The sequence below is a fragment of the Hyaena hyaena genome, unplaced genomic scaffold, assembly GCF_003009895.1.
Source record: "Hyaena hyaena isolate Hyena2069 unplaced genomic scaffold, ASM300989v1 scaffold_77, whole genome shotgun sequence".
NCBI classification, from domain to species: domain Eukaryota; kingdom Metazoa; phylum Chordata; class Mammalia; order Carnivora; family Hyaenidae; genus Hyaena; species Hyaena hyaena.
The window spans coordinates 357,106-366,843 of record NW_024080708.1 but is presented as its reverse complement, the minus strand read 5'-3'; the positions used below and the strand labels follow the sequence as shown (position 1 = coordinate 366,843).

At 39.2% G+C, this 9,738-nt stretch overlaps 1 pseudogene; it reads left to right on the top strand.

The window, feature by feature from the left end:
- Positions 1–1,087: 1,087 nt before the first annotated feature.
- On the top strand, positions 1,088–1,559 carry LOC120232642 (annotated as a pseudogene).
- The last annotated feature ends 8,179 nt before the right edge of the window (positions 1,560–9,738 follow it).

Below are 9,738 nucleotides of genomic sequence, written 5' to 3'. Positions count from 1 at the left end.
CTTTTCTAAAAATCTCCACTTGCAGGGCTTGTGACCTGACCCAGAGCTATCTCACTGTGAACAGTCTTTTTCCTGGACTATTTAAGCAACATAATGGTGATAGAAAATTATGGAGGGAGGACAAATGATATCTTAGGTGAGGTACTCAGAGAAGTCTATTTATAAGGTGGTGTTTGTTCAGTTACATAATGAATGCCCAAGTTACATAACGGTATGAACCATGTAGATATCTGGGGGCAGAGAAAGGTAATTTTCTGCTGAAGTAACAGCAAGTCTCTAAAGTGGGAGCATGCTTGGCTGGAGAAGATGAATTGATTCTAACCTTTCTTCCTCTGTACTTACTTGGGGATTCATTTGCTCTCATGACTTAGACTGCCGTAACTATGGCACTTCTCATTAGGCCTCTGCTATGCTATCCCCATATTCAGAATTCATTCAGAAAATTTTTCATCAAACACTGATTCTGTCAAGTTTATTCCCCTGCTTAAGAACTTTTAGTTGACTCCAAGTTCCTCCCCAATTCTCCAAAGACCTCTCCCAATGTGATCTTATGTTATATTTATCGCTTGTGCTATTTTATGAACTTTGATTCCTATCACTCTTGTACTGACCCCTTCAGCTCAACTAGTCATTCTCTCCTGGATGTAATTTTTCCCTTGATTTTTTTTTATTGTGGCAAAATATACATGATATAAATTTTACTGTTCTAAGTGTTTAAAGTAATTACTGAGAATGAAGCTTAATTTTGACATATTGCTATTTGTTTCTGTATGTCTTTTATCTTTTTTTGTCCCTCATTTCTTTCATGACTGCCCTTTTTTATGTTTGGTTGGGTCTTTCTGTAATGTCACATTTTGATTCCCTTTTAATTTCCTTTTGTTTAGATGCTACAGATAGATTCTTTTGGCTACCACAGGGATTTTACATATAGCACCCTAAAGTTTTAGGAATTGATTTTAAATTATTACCAACTTCACGTACATACAAAAGATGTATTATGTTACAGCTCTGTCACTCTCCACTTTATGTTAATGAAATCAAAAATTACAACTTGAGCTCTTCTTCTCAGGCCCCTAGTACCAGCAAGATGGATAAGTGTCACGGTCTTCCTAGTGCCAGGAAGCCCTGTAGCCACCAACGAGAGTAGAAGTGGCATGATGAACAGCAGAAGAAAGTCCATCTGGGCACAGCCCTGAAGGCCAGCCCTTTTAGGCCAACCAATGTAAAGGGAATTGTGCTAGAAAAAGCAGGTGTTGAGGCCAAGCAGCCAAATTCTGCCACCTAGAGGTGTGTCAGCATCCAGCTGATCAAGAATGGCGCAAAAAAAAAAAAAAAAGAAAAGAAAAAGAAAAGAAAAGAAAGAAAAAAATCACAGCCTTTGTACACAATGATGGTGTTTGAATTTTACTGAAGAAAATGATGAGGTTCTGGTTGCTGGATTTGGTTGCAAAGATCATGCTGTCTGTGACATTCCTGAAGGTTGCTTTAAGGTTGTCAGAGTAGCCAGGGTCTCTCTTTTGGCTTTATACAAAGGCAAGAAAGAAAGACCAAGATCATAAGTTTTGATGCTGAAAACATGACAGTAATAAATTTTCATATGTCAAAAAATTACATTTTTATACATTGTGTACCCATTAACACAGATTTATTATTTTTAATGCATTTGTCTTTTAAAACCTATGGAAAATAAAAGTAGAGCTACAGAACAAAATTACAAAAATACTGATATTACAAAAATACATGTATAAAAAATGTATTTATAATTTATGAAAAATCTTCATATTTCCATACGTTTTTTTTTTAATGTTTTTTAAATGTTTTATTTTAAATAAATAATAAATAAAAAATAAATGTTTTATTTATTTCTAAGAGAGAAATAAGCACCATGAGCAGGGGAGGGTTAGAGAGAGAGGGAGACACAGAATCTGAAACAGGCTCCAGGCTCTGAGCTGGCTGTCAGCACAGAGCCTGGCCCAGGACTCGAACCCATGAACTGTAAGATCATGACCTGAGCTGAAGTTGGATGCTTAACCGACTGAGCCACCCAGGCACCCCACCTCTTAGCATTTTTCATAGGATAAGTCCAGTGCCCGTGAACTCCCTCAGGTTTTGTTTATCTGGAAATGTCTTAACTTTCCTTCATTCTTAAAGAACAGTTTTGCTGAGCATGGAATTCTCAGTTGATAGTTTTTTTTTCTTTCTTTCAATGCTTTAAATATATCATGGCTTCTCTCTCCAAGTTTTATGCTCAACAATCCACTTATAACCTGATTGAGGATCTTTCGTATGTAACAAGTCACTTTTCTCTCACTGCTTCCAAGATTCTCTCTATTTTTGGCTTTTGACAATTTGTTACAATGTATCTTGGTATGACTTTATTTGGGCTTAGCCTAGTTGGAGTTCATTGACCTTGTACTTGCATATCTGTGTCTTTGCCTAAATTTGAGGAGTTCCTGGCTATTATTTGTTTCCATAATCTCATGCCCCTTTCTCTCTGTCTTCTTTTTCTTTGACTTCCATAACACATATAGTGGTTACCTTGATCATGTCTGTAGACTCTATTCACTTTTATTAATTATTTTTTATTTCTTCTCACACTTGATAATTTTAAATATTCAGTCTTCAGGTTCACTGATTCTTTTTTTTTTTTCCTGGTTGAGTCTGCTGTTGAATCCCCACAGCAAATTTTTCAATTCAGTTATTATATTTTCAGCCTCAGATTTCAGTTCATTTCCTTTGAATAATTTCTATCTCTTTGTTGTTATTATCATTTTGTTCATGTATTGTTTTATTGGTTTCCTTTATTTCTTTATTTCTTTGTGTTTCCATTTAACTTTTTGGCCATACTTAAGACAGTTTAAAAATATTTATCTGGTATATTCAATGCCTGTGTTTCTTCAGGGATAATTTCTGCCATTTTGCTTTCTTCCTATGATTGGGGCATGTTTTCCTGTTTCTTTACATGCCTTGTGATATTTCTGTTGGATATTGAGCATTTGAATAAACACGCAGTTCTACCAGTATTTGTCAATTGGTTCTGCATTAAGACAGACCTTCACTAATTAGAAGGACATGTTTTGAAACTTTGCATCAGACCAGTGTGAACACTTAAGGTCTTCTGTGGTCTTTTGTGAGCATGCATCTTGTCTGGCCCTGTTTGTGTGCTTTCTATAATTCCTCCACATACATGGATGTTTTTATTTTTTATTTTTATTTAAAAAAATTTTTAAAGTTTATTTATTTATCCTGAGAGACACACAAAGAAAGCATAAACAGGGGAGGGATTGGGTAGGGGGAGCAGAGGATCCAAAGCAGACTCTGTGCTGTCAGAGACTAGGCTAGAAACCCACTTTTACAGCCTAGTTTTGAAAAAGACCTGATTTTTCAGGATAGCCAAATGCAACTAAAGAGAGACTGGAGTAAGTTCAATTTTGCTATATTTTTGAGGCCATGGAAGTTCAGAGCAACCAAAGTGAAGTGAGAGGAACCAGGAAAGCCAAATAAAATACTTAAGAGTTGAATATCAAGTGAAGCTTTGTGATCATGTTCGAATTTGAGCTTTTAGTTCAGAGGCACTACAGGCAAAATTGCAAGTAGCTTTTAGACCTTTTAGAAATGGCTAGTGTTTAAAATCATACTCATCTAGTATACTTATGTAAGACGTCTCATTTTTAGAAGGCTTAGGAAATTCTGGGCTCTAACTTTCCCTCGTGTCTTTTTAGCAGGAAGTTAGATACATTGGAAAGCAAAGACATGATGTCTGGCTACTGGGAACAATTACTTGCACAGATGGATAGAAATATGGTTCATCTAATTCACACAAAACTTCTTTCCAAGTAGATGTCTTATTTCAATTTTGTTGAGAACTTTTTGAACTTTTCAAGGGTCACTTTTGCTCCTATTCCCCCAAACCAAATACTCTCCTTGGGGTAAGTGGCTGAGGGTCTGATGGAGCTATAAGAAAGGCCATTAGGCTTGGGCCCACTCAGCACTAAAGGAAGATTTGCAATCAGCCTGCTGAGATTGTGAATGTCTAATGTAAACGCAAGTATAGCAAATAACTTTGGCCTCTTAAAATCCACTTGAATGGACCAATCTATCTGAGTTGATTGCCTACACTGATCAAATAGACTAGGGGACTTCTAGTTCCTCTTTCATGACCAAATGGAGGGTCATTTGACAAATTCAAATTGGTCTAGTGGGTTCCAATTAGTACAGTTCTCAAGGGAGCATAGCGGGAGCCTATGCTGTGATGATCTTCAGGAATAACAAAGTGATTGAAGAAGTATGGGCCTGTGTCTTCACTTATGGTGGCAGAAAATTTTTCTCAAACATATTGGTGAACCACCATAACCAGGTTTGCTAGGAACTGGTGATTTTGCCACCTTTTAGATGAGCCACAGGGGATGGTTTTAGGGAATAGTGATGGGATTGCTCTCAGGTACCACCATGGATCAAGTGAATTCTAATTTATTGTTGCCAGTCATTTCTTGGAAAGCAATAACCATATAGGTTGTGACTAGCAAATTATTGCCAGGTGAACTAGGGTGACCATTGTCTGGATTTGCTCAGGACTGAGGGGATTTCCAGGATGTGGGACTTTCAGTGCTAAAATGGGGACAGTCTGGGGGCACCTGGGTGGCTCAGTCAGTTAAGTGTCTGACTTTGGCCCAGGTCATGATCTCACTGTTCATGGGTTTGAGCCCCATATTGGGCTCTGTGCAAACAGCTCAGAGCCTGGAGCCTGCTTCTGATTCTGTGTCTCTCCCTCTCTCTGCCCCTACCCTGCTCATACTCTGTCTCTCTCTCTCAAAAAAAAAAAAAAAACCCGAACATTAAAACAGGGAGAGTCTAGGGCAAACTGGGGCACTCTAAAACTGGTCACTACAATTTCAAGAATTCACTAAGTCTAAGGAAATTAAAACTTAATCTTTAGCATTCACTTAATGGGGCAATATAATATTATAGTTACAAGTACACACTATTCATTAGACATACCTGATTTCAAATCTAGTCCTACCACTTATTACCTATATGACTGAAGGTCAATTAATCTCTCTGATGCTTACATTTCTCATGTGTAGAATATAGATCTAGATCTAGATATAGATCTATCTATATAGATATATAGTATTAGAATCTATCTCAAAATGTAGTTGTGATGATTAAATGATTAAATGAACTAAAAATACTGTGTCAATCTCAATGCCTGGCACATAGTGTCTGGTACTTGTTAGAAATTATGTAAATTAACTCTGATTAGGTTGGAGGAAGATGTTGCACTTGTGGGCGGCAGAGGTAGGGTAATGGTGTATAGAAACCTGTCAAAGGCTCCAAGCAGCATCTCTATCTGCCACTGCCACCTTCAAGTACCATTGGATCTGCTGGATTATATGTCCCATGTGGCAGAGCAGCTTGCACAGCAGCCTGGACTTGTTGCAGAGCCTTTTCTTGTTCTGTCCCCCCCCTCAAAAATGCAGCTTTTGGAACTGGGGAAACAACCAGACAATGAGTTGAGGGACTCACTGGACTCACTATGAGATGGAGTAGAGCTACAACTCCATTGATCACCTGACCTCCATGAGCACCTGCTCTGACTGGTGGGCCACAGTGATGGTCTGGGTCTCCTGGAATTAGTGTCTGTTCAGAGCCAGTATCTGGTAGTCCCAGAAAGATTTGATTATTTCCATTTCTCAATGCACAGGTACCCTGGTAAAAGGCCATAATTCTCTTTGAGGGAGAAAGACTAACAGTATCCTTTTTCAGTGGTGTCCTTGCTCAAGGGGACGCAGCCTCTCTTTCATTCAAGGGATTCTGGGTCTGTAAACTGGTTCAAGTCTGAGAATGGATTGAGGGGTGTGACTGTTGGTTTTTATGATTCAGTTTAGATTTTTGTTCACTTGACCTACATTTCTGCTTATGCAGGTCAAGTAAGAATTTGGTAGACTTCCTATCTAGAAACACCATGATCAATTAGTGCCATAAGACTACATGAGTCAGACTATTTTGATTGCTGCTTTGATTCTGTTGTCCATTATGGTAAACATGTCCACTTTGCCTTTGGTGATTGAGTGCTTCTATTTGGTTCCAGCCATTCTGGGATTCAACTACTTCCATTTTATTTATGTTTCCCCCTTCAGTGACTGCAGGTCCCCCTTTAAGTTTTGTGTACAGAGTATAGTTATCACGGAGCTCTTGCCAGAGCTTCCTTTGAAAATTTATTTGTCACTGTACTGGTGAAAGGTGTGTCTTCTGGACACTCTCAGGATGGCCCAGTAGTTTTTATATGACAAATCCACTCTAACATTCCAATCTCCCTAAGCCTTTGAATCTCTTCTTCTACATTAATCCAAGGCAAATCTAGCATTCCTAACTTGCTCAGAGTGGGGCATCATGTTTCAGCCAACCAACCAACCAAATAGTTAGAGCCCTTTCTAACTCCCTAAGCTGCAACATTAAATGCAGAATCTGTGCTTAGTGAATCCATATAAATAAATTTGGCCTGATTTAACTTTATGTTCCATCCATCACTATCCAACACTTTTAATATTTATTCCCACATATATTCTTTGGATTTGTGTCTGTATACATTAGAAAATTCAGGTAGTACTTTTTGAATGAAGTGCCTTCTAATGGATCACTCTGCTCCTCACCTTTAGACTTCTGCTGGAACTTTAATCTAGTTATAGGGTGTAAAGGTGAAGAAGGGCAGTGGGGTGGATCATGAGGAGATTCAACATTGTCTTGCATGGCAACTGCCTCAGGGGAAGCCATTATACTTTCCTTAGGCAATGCAAGGTTAATTCCTCAGACAGGGGTGGAGAAGCCAGTTCTACTAGGAGCAGAGAAGACTCCTACCAATTGTGGAGAGGCCTCCTCCACTGACAAAGAAGGCTCTTCAATGTTTAGGGGCTTTTGTCCCTAGCTTCATCAGTGTCTTCCCACATATCCCCATTCCAACTTTCAGGATCTCATTCCTTCTAATCAATGCCCTCATTTTAATAGTAGACACACTAGGAGGCTGGGAGTTCAACTTGAATTGTAATTCAGCCTGTCACAGGGTGAGATACTGTGTTTGATTTTCATCAGTTTCAGCCCCACAGTTATAGGAAATAGTCTCCTTCAGGGCACATATACGAGCCTTCAAGTCACTTATGTGGCACTTGATCTGGGAATTGAAGTCCCTGAGCTCATTTTTTTGTTTTCCTACTTTGTCCAAAGACAGGAAGCCAAACCCGCCAATCTCATTATATTCATTACTTTGACAAAAATGTTTGAAACTTGTGTATACATAATTACCCACATCCTTGCTTCTTATTAGTGGATGGTGAGGAGTATCTAATGGTGATATCTGTATTGCCAGATCACATCCCAGACGATCCATGCTCTCTTTACTATAGAGTAAAACACTAATAGAGTCATTAGTGTTTTTTAATCTAATCAGAAAGAAAACCGATTCCAGAAAATGCAGAGCCAATTCAGAAAGCCCATCCTTAAAATTCTGTCCTCCTAGAGCCTCTCTTGGCACCAAACCTTTATTAGTCAGGGCTCTCCACAGAAACGGAACCAATAGAATATATATGTGTGTGTATATGTGTGCATGTGTATGGATACATATGGATATGGATATGAATTTATTATAAGGATTTGGCTCATGTGATTAGGAGTCTGACAAGTCACAGTATCTGAGGTTAGCAAACTAGAGATCCAGTAGAACCAGTGGTGTGGTTCCAGTGAGTCTGAGGACTTGAAAACCAGGAGGATTGATAGTATAGTTCCAGTCCAAAGGAGGCTGAAACCCAGGAAGAGCCAATATTTCAGTTTCAGTGTGAAGGAAGGAAGAAACCAATGTCCTAACTCAAGGCAGTCAGGCAAGAGGAGTTCCCTCTTACTCAAAGGAGAGTCATTTTTGATGTTCTATTTAGGTCTTCAACTGATTGGATGAGGCTCATCTACATCAGGGAGAGGAATCTGCTTTACTCAGTATATTGATTCAAATATTAATCTCATTCAAAAATACCATCAAAGACACACTCAGAATAATGCTTGACCAAATTTCTGGGCACCCCCTGGCCCAGTCAAGTTGACATGTAAATTTTACTATCACAATGCTTTTTAAAAATGTTTTCTTTATTTTTGAGAGAGAGAGGCAGAGAGAAAGAGAGACAGAGTTCGAGTGGGAGGGGGGCAGAGAGAGAGAGAGAGAGAGAGAGACAGAATCTGAAGCAGTCTCCACGCTGTAAGATGTCAACACGGAGCCTGATGTGAGGCTCCAACTCGTGAACCATGAGATCATGACCTGAGCTGAAGTTGGACGCTTAACCTAAGGCTGATACACCCAGGTGGCCCAACAACACTTTTAATAAAAAAAAATTTTTTTTTAATCTGGCTTTTGAGTGGCACAGTTAAGAAAATGAGAAGGCATAACAGAATTTGGGAGAAAATAATCTTAAAGATCTTTACTTGGCATTATAAAGAGCTCTTACCATTCAGTACTAAGAAACCAAACAACTCAATTTTTAAAAATGGGCAAATGACTTGAACAGACACTTCATCAAAGAACATATATGAATGGTTAATTGGCCTATGCATACATGGAAAGGTTTCTAAAAAGAGTTAGTCACTAGGGAACTGCAAATGAGCACTGGGTGTTATATGGAAACCAACTTGACAATAAGCTATTTTTGAAAAAAGAAATGCAAATTAAAATCACAATAAGATACCATTTTGGGGTTTTTTTATTTATTTATTTTTTCAAATAGTTTATTGTCAAATTAGTTTCCACATAACACCCAGTGCTCATCCCCACAAGTGACCTCTTCCATGCCCGTCCCCCCCTCCCCCCCACATCCATCAGTTCTCAGTTTTTGTCAGCATTCAAGAGTCTCTCATGGTTTGCCTCTCTCCCTTTCCCTCACCATTTCCCCCCCTTCTTCTCTCCCTTGTTCCTCCGTTAAGTTCCTCCTAATCCTCCTATACGTGCAAACATATGATATTTGTCCTTCTCTGCCTGACTTATTTCGCTCAGCATAACACCCTCAAGGTCCATCCATGTTGCTACACATGGCCAGATTTCATTGTTTCTCATTGCCATGTAGTATTCCATGGTATAGATAAACCACATCTTCTTGATCCATTCATCTGTTGATGGACACTTAGGCTCTTTCCATGTTTTAGCTATTGTGGAGAGTGCTGCTATGAACATTGGGGTACATGTGCTCCTATGCCTCAGCATTTCTGTATCCCTTGGGTAAATTCCTAGCAGTGCTATTGCTGGGTCATAGGGGAGTTCTAGTGTTAGTTTCCTGAGGAACCTCCACACTGTTTTCCAGAGGGGCTGTACCAGTTTACATTCCCACCAACAGTGTAGGAGGGTGCCCGTTTCTCCACATCCTCGCCAGCATCTAGAGTTCTCTGATTTGCTCATTTTAGCCACTCTGACTGGCGTGAGGTGGAATAAGATACCATTTTGTATCCACAAGAATGAATAAAATTAAAGAGACTGACAATAACACATGTAGATGCAGTTGTAGGACAACTGGAACTCTCATACATTACTGCTGGGTATTAAAATGGCACAACCACGTTTTATTTTTTTTTAAATTTTTTTTTATGTTTTATTTATTTCTAGGAGAGAGAGAGAGAGAGTGAGCAGGGGAGGGTCAGAGAGAGAGGGAGTCACAGACTGAAACAGGCTCCAGGCTCTGAGCCGGCAGTCAGCACAGAGCCCGAGGCGGG